Below are 10710 nucleotides of genomic sequence, written 5' to 3' on the forward strand. Positions count from 1 at the left end.
GCGTGTGCAGTATGCTGTGCAGTTAAAGTGAGCTGGTCCGAATTTAAGTGGCGCTCAAGCTTCTCCGTACTCTGCACAGTGATCAATAAGAGCTAATAAGGGCCTCTTTGATACCTCATACTAAATTTTAGTCACCCAAACTTTAGGCCTAGGTATCCAAACATGTAAGCTTAAAGTGAACTAAACTTTAGTTTTCACCTCAACTAGCCATTAGTCCATCAGTTGGCAAATGTGGACTAAAGTGAACTAAAAGATGCTCACGAGTCTATGCCTAAGCAATCTTTTCACTTTTAGTTCAGTCCATGTATCCAAACACACTTGACTAAAAATGCTCCATCTAAATTTTAGCTCAACTAAACATTAGTTCATCTAAACTTTAGCTGTAGGTCATCCAAACAGAGCAGCAGATCACACGGTTTGTTTGTACTAAAAGATAATGGAAGTACAGCTCGATCCGATCCCTCTCATAACTTGCCGTCGTTCTAGTAGGCTTGCTGAAGCAGATAGCAGTACAGCTACCATGTAACGTTCATTATTAGTGGCCGTTAATAAAATTATTATAGGAGAACATCTCAGTACTGCCACCGTCGTCTTTGATTAGGTCTTAGTAGGTGCTTGGAGTCCTGTCCTGGCCTCCAAGAAGGTCGTCTAACTAGCTTTTTGTAAAGGGGAGTTGCCGTTCAATCGTTCATAGATGTTGCTTTAGCTTTCCATGGCCGTCCTCCCTCCGCTCTGCAACTGCAAGCAGAGTGGTACTTTGCTCAACTCTCCCGTCTTGGTTTGTGATTTGCTCAAGTCCTGTTTGGATTAGAGCGGGTTCTTTGGATGGAGCTGTGGTGGTGACTGGTGATGGGCGATTAGGCAAGTTTTCGTTGGCGCCAAAGTGGAATGTGTACTGACCGGCAGACATCACGCCTAGCGCTGTATCCGGGAGCAGATGAGGCGTCTCATCACAAAGAGGCAGGACGCGCTGTGAGCGAATGTGTACTCGTACCACGGCCACGGGTGCACCATTACCTCCTTCTCAGCTTGTTGTAATGGGTACCACTAGAATTTGTTGCAGCTGTCCAAGCTAAGCTAGGACAGTTGTTGGCCAATCACAACCACCTCACCTTCATTAGTAGTAGTGTAGTATATATGTGCAATCCTTGGAAGACTAACGCGTCTCGATTGAGCTGGATCAAACTTTGCGAAAGTAGATCATGGTCATGGCGCCAAAGCACGGGGCATTGCTTGACTTGATCGAGCAGCAATTGTAGCGCTCAATTTCTTACAGGCCTCACATTAATGGACGGAGTCAACAGACGATTCTTACCGCTCAATTTCTTAGCATAGTTATCTAGTATCTCTACGGGCAGGGTTCACTGTTCTTGGGTTATATAAGCTCTAGGTCTACTATGATGTTAAATACATTAGCAAGAGTAGTGTTCAGTGTCCACCACCTTCGTGGTATATACTCACTGTATGGGGGTTAAGAGTACGTGGACAATGGAAGCCTCCACTGTCCACCGACTCGATCTTTAGCCCCAATATAGTGAGCTAAGCTTGAGGTGGAACGTTAATGCAAGAGGATGGGATGCTAAAGAGGGAACCAGTGTGTTAGTTAGAAAAAGTAATAATGGAGAGTTAAGCACACGTCCGTAGTACCACGGCGTCCTCAAAATCAAAGAGGACCGACCATGCACTCTCTTTCGCCGATAAATTAAAGGCACACTTTTATTTTAACTCGTGCCCCAAAACGACTACCAAAAGCGTAGCAAATCAACTAAGCAAGTGACCGTATATGCATGTGCCTTCTGGACCCGGACGGCAATCTTTGGGGTTTGGTCAATGCATGCCACTATGCCTGCCAGCCAGGGTGATGAGAGTTTTACACCAAAAGGGAGCTCTCCGACGTACTAGTTTGCCTGTTGCCGGTAAGGCGTCTACCCCCGGCAGCAACAGACGTGACGAGACGATCGGAGGTACGGCCGTACGGGGCGACGCACGCACACGATGGAGAAAGGATTGGTCGCTACGCCCCGTCGGCATCGCACCGCACGCACTCGTTCGGCGCCGTCACCGGCAGGGGTGGGGTGCTGGCTAGTTTCCACGTTTGGCCCGGCACCGGTTAGTCAGCACGCCACGCGTGGCCTGATTCGGGGATGCGGGGGCACCTTGCCTGTTTCTGTTGGTTGGCGTCTCCCTGCCCTCCTGATCAGTCCTCGACTCCATTCCATCTCCGCGCCCGTCGTCGACCCTGACCGACAGAGTGAAATTTTTGCATTTTGGTACCTTTTGAAAATATTTTTTATAAAAAGACCTATGCCAAAACGTTTGCTGAAAATAGACCATTTTTAGGCGTATTAGAACATAACGCCAAGGTATGAGGGTCGGCGTCGACTGACACGACGCCAAGGTCTTGCCACGTCACGGACGACCCCGGTCGACGGCGACACGGTGGCGCATGGGGTCCGACACGTCGGCGTTGTGTCAGCCAACGCCACAGGCCCAACTTCGGCGATGTGGGACTACACGCCGAGCTATTGGCACCATCCGGCGCGCGGCCCAGGCGGCCCAACAACGCTTCGTGGCCCAATAGCTCGGCGCGGGGTCACTTAACGCCGAGCCACCAGACTCGGCGCGGCCCGACTCAACGCCGAGGTCTGGACTCTTGAAGCCGCGCCGCAGCCCCCTTCTTCTTCCTCCCTCCATTCTGAAAGCGCCGGTAGGCTCCCTTCTTCTCCCCCCCCCCCCCCCCCCCCACGGCCCCCATGAAACCCTAGCCCCCAAATGCGACCCTAGGTGCCCGGATCTCGTCTCCCGAAGCTTCTTCGAGGTAATGGTCCCTCCCCTCCTCCAATCTATCCGCGTAGATGTGCTTGCATTGTCTCTAATCATGTGGAATCATGGGTGTATGGTGTTTTGGTATATGTGTATTTGCATTTGCAAAATGTATGGCTTAGGTTGATTGAGTGCATTGTTGTTTAACTGTTTTATGTGCTGGAGGTTAGTTTGGTTTCTAGTTATTTTGGTCATTAGGGTTCTTTGTTTATTGTAGGTGTCATTAGGGTTAGTTATTTGTTGGTCATTAGGGTTAGTATGTATTTTAGTTATTTGTTGGTCATTAGATTTCAATTTTTTATGACTTGAACGTTTTGCCAAGGTACTCCTCTTTCCCCTCTTTCATTTCATCCATTTAGATTCGGTTGTTTGTGTTTTTTTTGAACTTGGCATTATAGGTTTGGTTCATGTTCATGTCATTCGTGCAATGTATGGTGGTTCAAATGATTGAATGACCCAAATGTATGGTTGTTGTTGTTGTTGTATATGTTCTGGTTTATAATCATTGAGTTAAATTTTGTGTTTGTTGGGATTCAAATTTGCTTAGGGTTTGTAATGAAAAGCTTATTTGGGAGGTATGGTGATTTAGTGTTAGTAGCTTTACATTCGTTGCAAGGTACTTTGGATTGATTTTTTTTCTACGTAATGTTAGGATGCCAAGGCGTGGTAAAGCTCGTATTCCAAGGTAATCCCAATGTTTATTCATTATTTGTGCAACAAATAGAAAACCCTAGGTTTAGGTTTGGTTCACCGTTAATATGACTAAATTCTTTCAATTATAGCTATGGTCGCCAGAGGGCAAATCCCTACGACCTAAAGCCTCTCTCTGAAGGTGTTCCTCAACCCATGTGCTTTTGTGGTGATCCTTGCAAGGTAGACATCTCTGAAGATGAGGAAATATATAGACAGAGGTACTGAATGTGTCCCAATTATGCATGAGAACTTACAAAGCAACAGCGCCGTGCATCGATTGTGAGGAATTTTTATTATGTGTTAATTAATTTTCTTGTGATATTAAGTATTACTTATTTATTTGTTTTGTAACAATTTGTTTTTCTTGCAAACCGTTCCACCACTGTGTGACTTTGAGCAGTGGATTGATATTGAGATCAAGGAGTCGGACAAGCAGCATCTAGAAGGCTTGAAGGAGTGGGATGCGGAGGTTAAGGAGAGGTTTGAGCAGAGACGCAGATAGGAGGCTATAGAAAAGGAGCATAAGGAAGAGGAGAAAAGGAGGCGTGTTGCTGTGTACAGGGCGGAGAGGGAGAAGAAGCTTGAGCGTGTGCGCCGAGCGAAGGCAGCGATGGAGGAGAATCCCGATGCCCAGAGGAAGGGAAAGTGGCCTCGTTGCACTCAGTAGGTATTTGGTTTATTCATGAGCGATGTCGTGTAGCCCTGGACTTTTTTTACTATGTTGTAATGCACTCTGCTTTTATTTCAGATGAACTTATTCCCTGGACTTTTTTTATTATATTGTAATGCACTATGGTTTTATTTCAGATGGTCTTATACCTTGTACTTCGTTAACTATCCTAGGACTGTAGTGCTACTGTTTGTATCACTGAAAAGGCTACTTGTGCTGCTGTAGTCACTGAAAGGGCTACAAGTATTGTTGCAGTCAATGAAAAGTCTATTTGAAAACTCACTGAAAAGTCTAGATTCGTTTACTGTTGTATCCGTATACGCAATGAATTAATATTAGAGTGATATACTACATTTAGATGAAGTGACAAAACACAGGTGTAGCCTTTTCAGATGAAATGACCAGTCATGGTTGTAGGCTTTTCAGATAAAGCATCTAGCCTTTGCAGATTCAATAAATGAGTACGCACACAAGGTTTTTGTCAAGTAGCATTCATGGTGAACCTGTCTTCATCTCTATATATAGTGCTCCATGTCTTGCTCCACATCCACACGACTTGTTTTCTGGTTTAGTTTTAGCAAATGTCGAGCGGAAGTTCCTCTAGTGGAAAGGGTTTCGGCGGAGGGAGAGGAAAGGGGGTGAGGAAGGGGCCTCCGATTGTGTGGGAGGGTTCTCTGGGTCCTGATTCTTTTGAAGAACCAATAGAGGAATTTCCTTTGGAGAGCAAGAGTGACTTCACCCATGAGAGACCTCTTAGATCATACGACAAGCGCATTGAAGATTGGCCAAAATGCCGCCACGGTTTGGATTGCGTTGTGCAGATGTACAACGACTGTGACGGTGGAGGCCGTCGTTTCTTTAGATGCTCGTGAGGATTTGTATTTCCTTTGAACTCTCTCCTTTTTTAGATTTGCATTTGGTTTGTAGTAGTACTTATTGGTAGATGGGTTTTCAGGATTCAAGCTGTCCAGATAACTATGGCTTCACTAGATGGGTCGACCCTCCTCCTATCTATCCCATCAACAGTACATCACATATCTACAGGGACGCATCCTAAAGTATGGCCCTAGAAGTGGTAACAGGGACAAGTCGGATGACGACAACAGCAATGATGCAGAGGAGGCACTATGCAATAATCCGTACTGCCAGTGCCCGTACCATAAGAAGCACGGGCCTCCTTCTCCACCGCCACCACCACCGCCGCCGTCAACTGGAGGATACTATGGGGAAGGCGCAACTCAGTTCAATATGTGGGAGCATTATTAGGACCAACCTTTGTTAGTCAATCCGAATGTGGAATGCTTGTATGAGTTGTTCTTTTCAATCTCCTAAGGCATGCTAGGTTTAGTTTGTAACATGCCATTGTTAGTTTTCATGTGAGTGTGTAATCGTAGTACCTTTGCAACGTATGTATCACTAGTTTCTTTCAATCCCCTAAGGCATGCTAGGTTCAGTTTGCGAGATGCCATTGTTAGTTTTGATGTGAGTGTAATCGTTGTGCATTCACTATTTCATAAATTGCAGTTTACCTATCTCTAAGTTTCATGTACTATGGTTGATTCCCAAACTGAAAAAAAGATTTGACTCTCTCTAAAAATAGGGGATTGAAATCGAAGCAACCTTCGGTTTTTCCTGTAGGAACAAACATAAATATAGCATGTCTACTCTTATTAGTATAACTCGTGTTAGTAGAAGAGGAATCGATGAGAAAGATTTTTCATTTGAATCATGCAAATAGGATTTCAACCTATACCAAAGGTTTAGAAGACCTCTGTCTTTAATACTTTATTCTTTCTTTTTTATGATTTATAGGCTTGGCGTCAAGTCAGTCGACACCGAGGTAGATGACCATGGTGTTGATTCGTCCCACGCCAACCCTAGGGTTTGGCTCGGCCATTTACATAAAGTGTTGGGCTGAGGCTCGGCGTCGAGTTGGCCCACGCCAACCCTGGGGTTTGGATCACCACAGCCCATGCCAGGTTTGGGCCGAACCTCGGCGCTGAGTTGGCCCACGCCAAGAGCAGACAGCTAGGCGCTGAGTCGAGCCACGCTGATGTTTGGGCCACGGGCGTCGTCGGGTCAGCCCACACACCTACCTCGGCGTTTAATATTTTAACGCCTAGATTAACGGCTCGGCGTCAATTTACGGAACACCGAGCTTGGGCACCTCGTCGCTTCGAGGCAAAGGATTCCAGTATGCACCAGGGGTCGGCGTCAATTGACTAAACGCCGAGGTGACCACCCTCGGCGTGTGTTCAATTGACGCCGAGCTACTGGGTTCACCAAAAAACAATGAACTGAGCATACACATAACACATAATACACAGAATACATGACATAATACATGAGCATACAGAATTTCACATAACAAATGACCACACCGACATACACATTCATTCAACATCCATACATACATAAGGTCCAACACATTCAACATCCAACATAGTCCAACACATTCAACATCTATACATAGTCCATGCATATGCTTCATCAATCATCCAACATAGTCCAAACATAGTACAAGGTCCATACATAGTGCATTACATAAGGTCCAATGCATACATAGTTCATGCACAAAATATAGCATATGAAGTCTTTGGATCTTTTAGCTCGCTCCTTGTCTAATGCTCCATCATTTTCTCCTTGTCTCTCTTTTTTCCTACAGTAGTCCATTTTCACAACTTTTAGCGGATATTGAGCTAAGTTAGAAACCATTAATGAGACTACCTTCACATAGCTATTTGGTGTTTGCTAAAATCTGAGCCAAGTATCATGATTACCATATCAAAAGATGTACCTTAACGTGGACGGCGAGCGTAACGCTTTCCCCTCCCAAACGGATAGGTACCTGGAGTGTACTTGTCCACTGGTCTGAGCGTCCTATGTGAACGTCCAGAACCGGAGGGGCCTTGAGTTCCTTAGGGTGCATCTTCAAGCTAGGACATGCCAATCTCATCATACTCGTGCTCATAGTACTCTCCCTGTCCTTCATCATCTTCATCATCATAAGGACCATGTCCTTGACCACCCTCTGCACTAGTTGCTGCACCATGTGAAGAAGTCCCACCAACATGTGCACCATGTGAAGATGAAGTCCCTCCAACATGTGCAGTAGAAGGTCCAGCACCAAGCTATTGTGGGACTACCACATCCGGGGCACGTCTACATCCAAGGCGTGCAGCTACCTTTCGGAGGCGATGCATGGCACGCTGCATTTTGAAAGCACTATTAGTAAGTGGGGTTGGTCGCAAAACTATATAAAGATGTAACATCAACTGAATGACAGGAGACTACCTGAATGTGCTGTCGTAACATGGAGGCCTCATCAGTATCGCCCATAGGAATCATCAATGCCCTTCCTTGCTCAGCCACTGTCCTCATTATCTCCATGCTCTATGCAACAAAAACAAGAATTTAAGTCTCCATCACAGTAAAGACCTCAGAGATGGAAATAGTTGTATCACTTATAGCTCTAGCTAACGCAGGGGCGATCTCAACTTGCCTGCCTTCTCGAGTAGCTTGGTCATATGGGTTGTTGCCCTCATCCTCGCTCGCAATGTCAGCAATGTCTTGCTCCGTCCAAGCGGGCCTCAATTGAAGCCTTGTTCGTTGACCAAGCCAAACAAGGTAATCATCGAATGGCTTGTCACGATGGACGGCGTGGATGCCCATGTTGTTCTGCTCCATCAACATCCACTCATCAATGTAGCGCTGGTGCTCCAGCTGCTAGTTGGTGATCTTCTTCTTTTTTTGTCTGCTGAACCTGCAAATTTTACACCATAGCGGCAATATGAAGGCCTACTCAATGATTCATTCATGTGAAATGAACAAAATATTGCATGTTACGTACTTGTGGAGCTGCCAACCGGTGGAGAAATCCTAGGGTGGAGAAGGCTGCAGCCTACCAAACTGCCATGCTACACAGTGAGGGAGATGGTACTCCACTGCATAGAAATAAATAAGGGGGGTCCTCATCGTCCAGACATCCTCGTCTGCCATGCACAAGGAGCTCAAGTTGAGATCCGTGACTTGCCTCTGCCGATATGGGCGCCATTCAACCTGTACACAACGTCGTCGTCAACTAGTCGACGCTCAATTTGTGCACATATCCTCAATTAGGCCAAAAGGGTGGGAAACTTACATGCTATGGCAAAAGGGTGTCCAGCTCGTTGGTGAAGCTGATGTACGCGTGGCGTGACACGTGGTAAGTTCCGTGGGCTCGCTCATAGAGGTGTGCCATGATAAGGGCGACAATTGCGTCTCCTTGAGGAAACCAAGGTTGTGGGGGATCAAGCTGATGTGGTCTCCCAACTGGAAGCCTCTCCCACATCCAAATCTGCAAAAAAAGAGTGGAAACTTACATGTTAATCACTTTTGTTAAGAAAAAACATTGAATTGTAGTAGAAACTTGTACAACTTTGCTTTATTACCTACAACAGTGTGATGCGCCCTGACATTGTAGCGTGCGCGCCTCTAGAACGGCGGCAAGCCTCGCAAAGCTGACGGTACAGGAAGGCAAGTATAGCCGAGCCCCAACTCCTATTGCCAGCATCCTCCCAGTTCTAAAGGCACGGGATGTACATCCAGGACGCCGTGTCTCCAGTGCCATCAGGGAAGAGAACTGTACCAAACATGTGCAGGACATAGGCCCGATAGTAGTATGTTACGGTCTAGGCGTCTATGTTGGGTGGGCACTCCCGAAACTGCTGACGAAGCCACCTCAGGGACACCCCACTGCTGCGCCATTTCTTGCCAGCCTCAACTGCCGCTAGGGGACGTCCCAAGAAGTGCTCAACCCACTGCTGCCATCCTTCAGACTCCGTGTCTCCTGTCACTAGGAATCCTCAGATTTTGACTCCAAGGATCATGGCAACGTCCTCGAGAGTGACCGTCATCTCCCTACACGGTAGGTGAAAGCTATGTGTCTCCGGACGCCACCGATCTATCAATGCCGTCAGCGCCGCTAGGTTGAAAGGTGGCGTGCCTCGACGACAAACATGAGCAACGGTAGCAAGGTTCGCCAGCTTCAGGAGGGGCGTGTACCTCTCGTCGTAGACCATGGTCGTAGAGGCCTCATGTGTCATTGGCCTTAGCACATTCAAAACCTGCAAAAAAAAGACAAGCATGAAAAAGTATTAGTTCATGTCACTTTATAAAGAGCATGGACTATAGAGCAAAAGATGAACAATGCACTGTTTCATACGAATTATTGAATATACCTCTCCGTTCTCGATCCTCCGAGCCCGGTGGTGCTCATCGAACCTTGGATCAAGAAGGGGGAACCGATCCATCCTGCAACATAAGGAATGCCAAAGCATTAGTATAAGTTAAAGCATGTATATGTGGTACGAAGTAACATAACAATAAAAAATTCAAAAGTAAACCAATGCACTATTACACAAAGCAATTCAAGTAGCTAGTTTGGTGGATACCTGTTGTCTAAGTAGTTCAGGACATTTTCTCTTATTGTGGCCCGTCTTATGGCAACCAGAGCAATGGCTCTTTTGGGTGTCCTCTACAAAATGTGTCCCAACCTTACTCGTGGTTGATCTACCTTTCGTGGCTCGGTCCATGTCCATCCTGAACCACTTCTACCACCTAGGTCCTCTACTCTTCTAGAGTAAACCAAGATCAGCCACATACTTGGGGCCATCATAAGTAGGCCATTGACTCTCGTCAAGAAATGGCTCGAACTGAGGATTCCATGTGCTCATTAGGTTCCTCAAAGAGAACTCCGTGGCCATACGGGGAGGGACCTCAGCGTCAACACGTCTAAGGCGACAGGCTGTAATCATGTGGGAGCAAGGCCTATGGCATATGGTCGGTTTTCCACACGTATACTTGTTCTCATTGATCACTATTTTATGTTTTCGAGCACCCCGGTCTTCACCACCAATGTTAGTTCCACCACCCTCTAGAATCTCATATCCATGGTTGATCGGATCAAAACATGAACCCTTCTGTCGTTTAGACTTTTTCTTTGAGAAAGCTAGTTCCTGAGATGCTAAAAGTGGCCAAGCTTTGCCTGCTGTCCATAGAGACCTCGCATGCTTCTTCCTCAAAACGAACCAAGCATTCAACTTGTAGAAGGTGAATGAGGCAATAGCAGTCACAGGCAGACCACGACAACCTCTTAGGGTCGCATTTGGGGGTTGGGGTTTCATGGGGGCATGGGGGAGATGAAGAGAGAGCAGAGCGTCGGCTTTCAGAATGGAGGGAGGAAGAAGAAGGGGGCCGTGGCGCGGCTTCAAGAGTCCAGACCTCGGCGTTGAGTCGGGTCGCGCCGAGTCTGGTGGCTCAGCGTTAAGTGACCCCGCGCTGAGCTATTGGGCCACGAAGCGTTATTGGGCTGCTTGGGCCGCGCGCCGGATGGTGCCAATAGCTCGATGTGTAGTCCCACAGCGCCGAGGTTGGGCCTGTGGCGTTGGCTGACACAACGCCGACGTGTCAGACCCCATGCGCCACCGTGTCGCCGTCAACCGGGGTCGTCCGTGACGTAGCAAGACCTCGGCGTCGTGTCAGTC

General features: G+C 47.0%; 1 long non-coding RNA gene across 1 annotated transcript; it reads right to left on the reverse strand.

Moving 5' to 3' along the window:
- Positions 1-9205: 9205 nt before the first annotated feature.
- On the reverse strand, positions 9206-9762 carry LOC136530343 (uncharacterized). Its single transcript, XR_010777752.1, has 3 exons — positions 9619-9762; positions 9406-9478; positions 9206-9291 (listed from the first exon to the last, which is right to left on the reverse strand). It is a non-coding gene; the product is annotated as an uncharacterized lncRNA (long non-coding RNA).
- Between the last annotated feature and the right edge of the window lie 948 nt (positions 9763-10710).

Source organism: Miscanthus floridulus, unplaced genomic scaffold (assembly GCF_019320115.1).
Source record: "Miscanthus floridulus cultivar M001 unplaced genomic scaffold, ASM1932011v1 fs_109_2_3, whole genome shotgun sequence".
NCBI lineage: Eukaryota > Viridiplantae > Streptophyta > Magnoliopsida > Poales > Poaceae > Miscanthus > Miscanthus floridulus.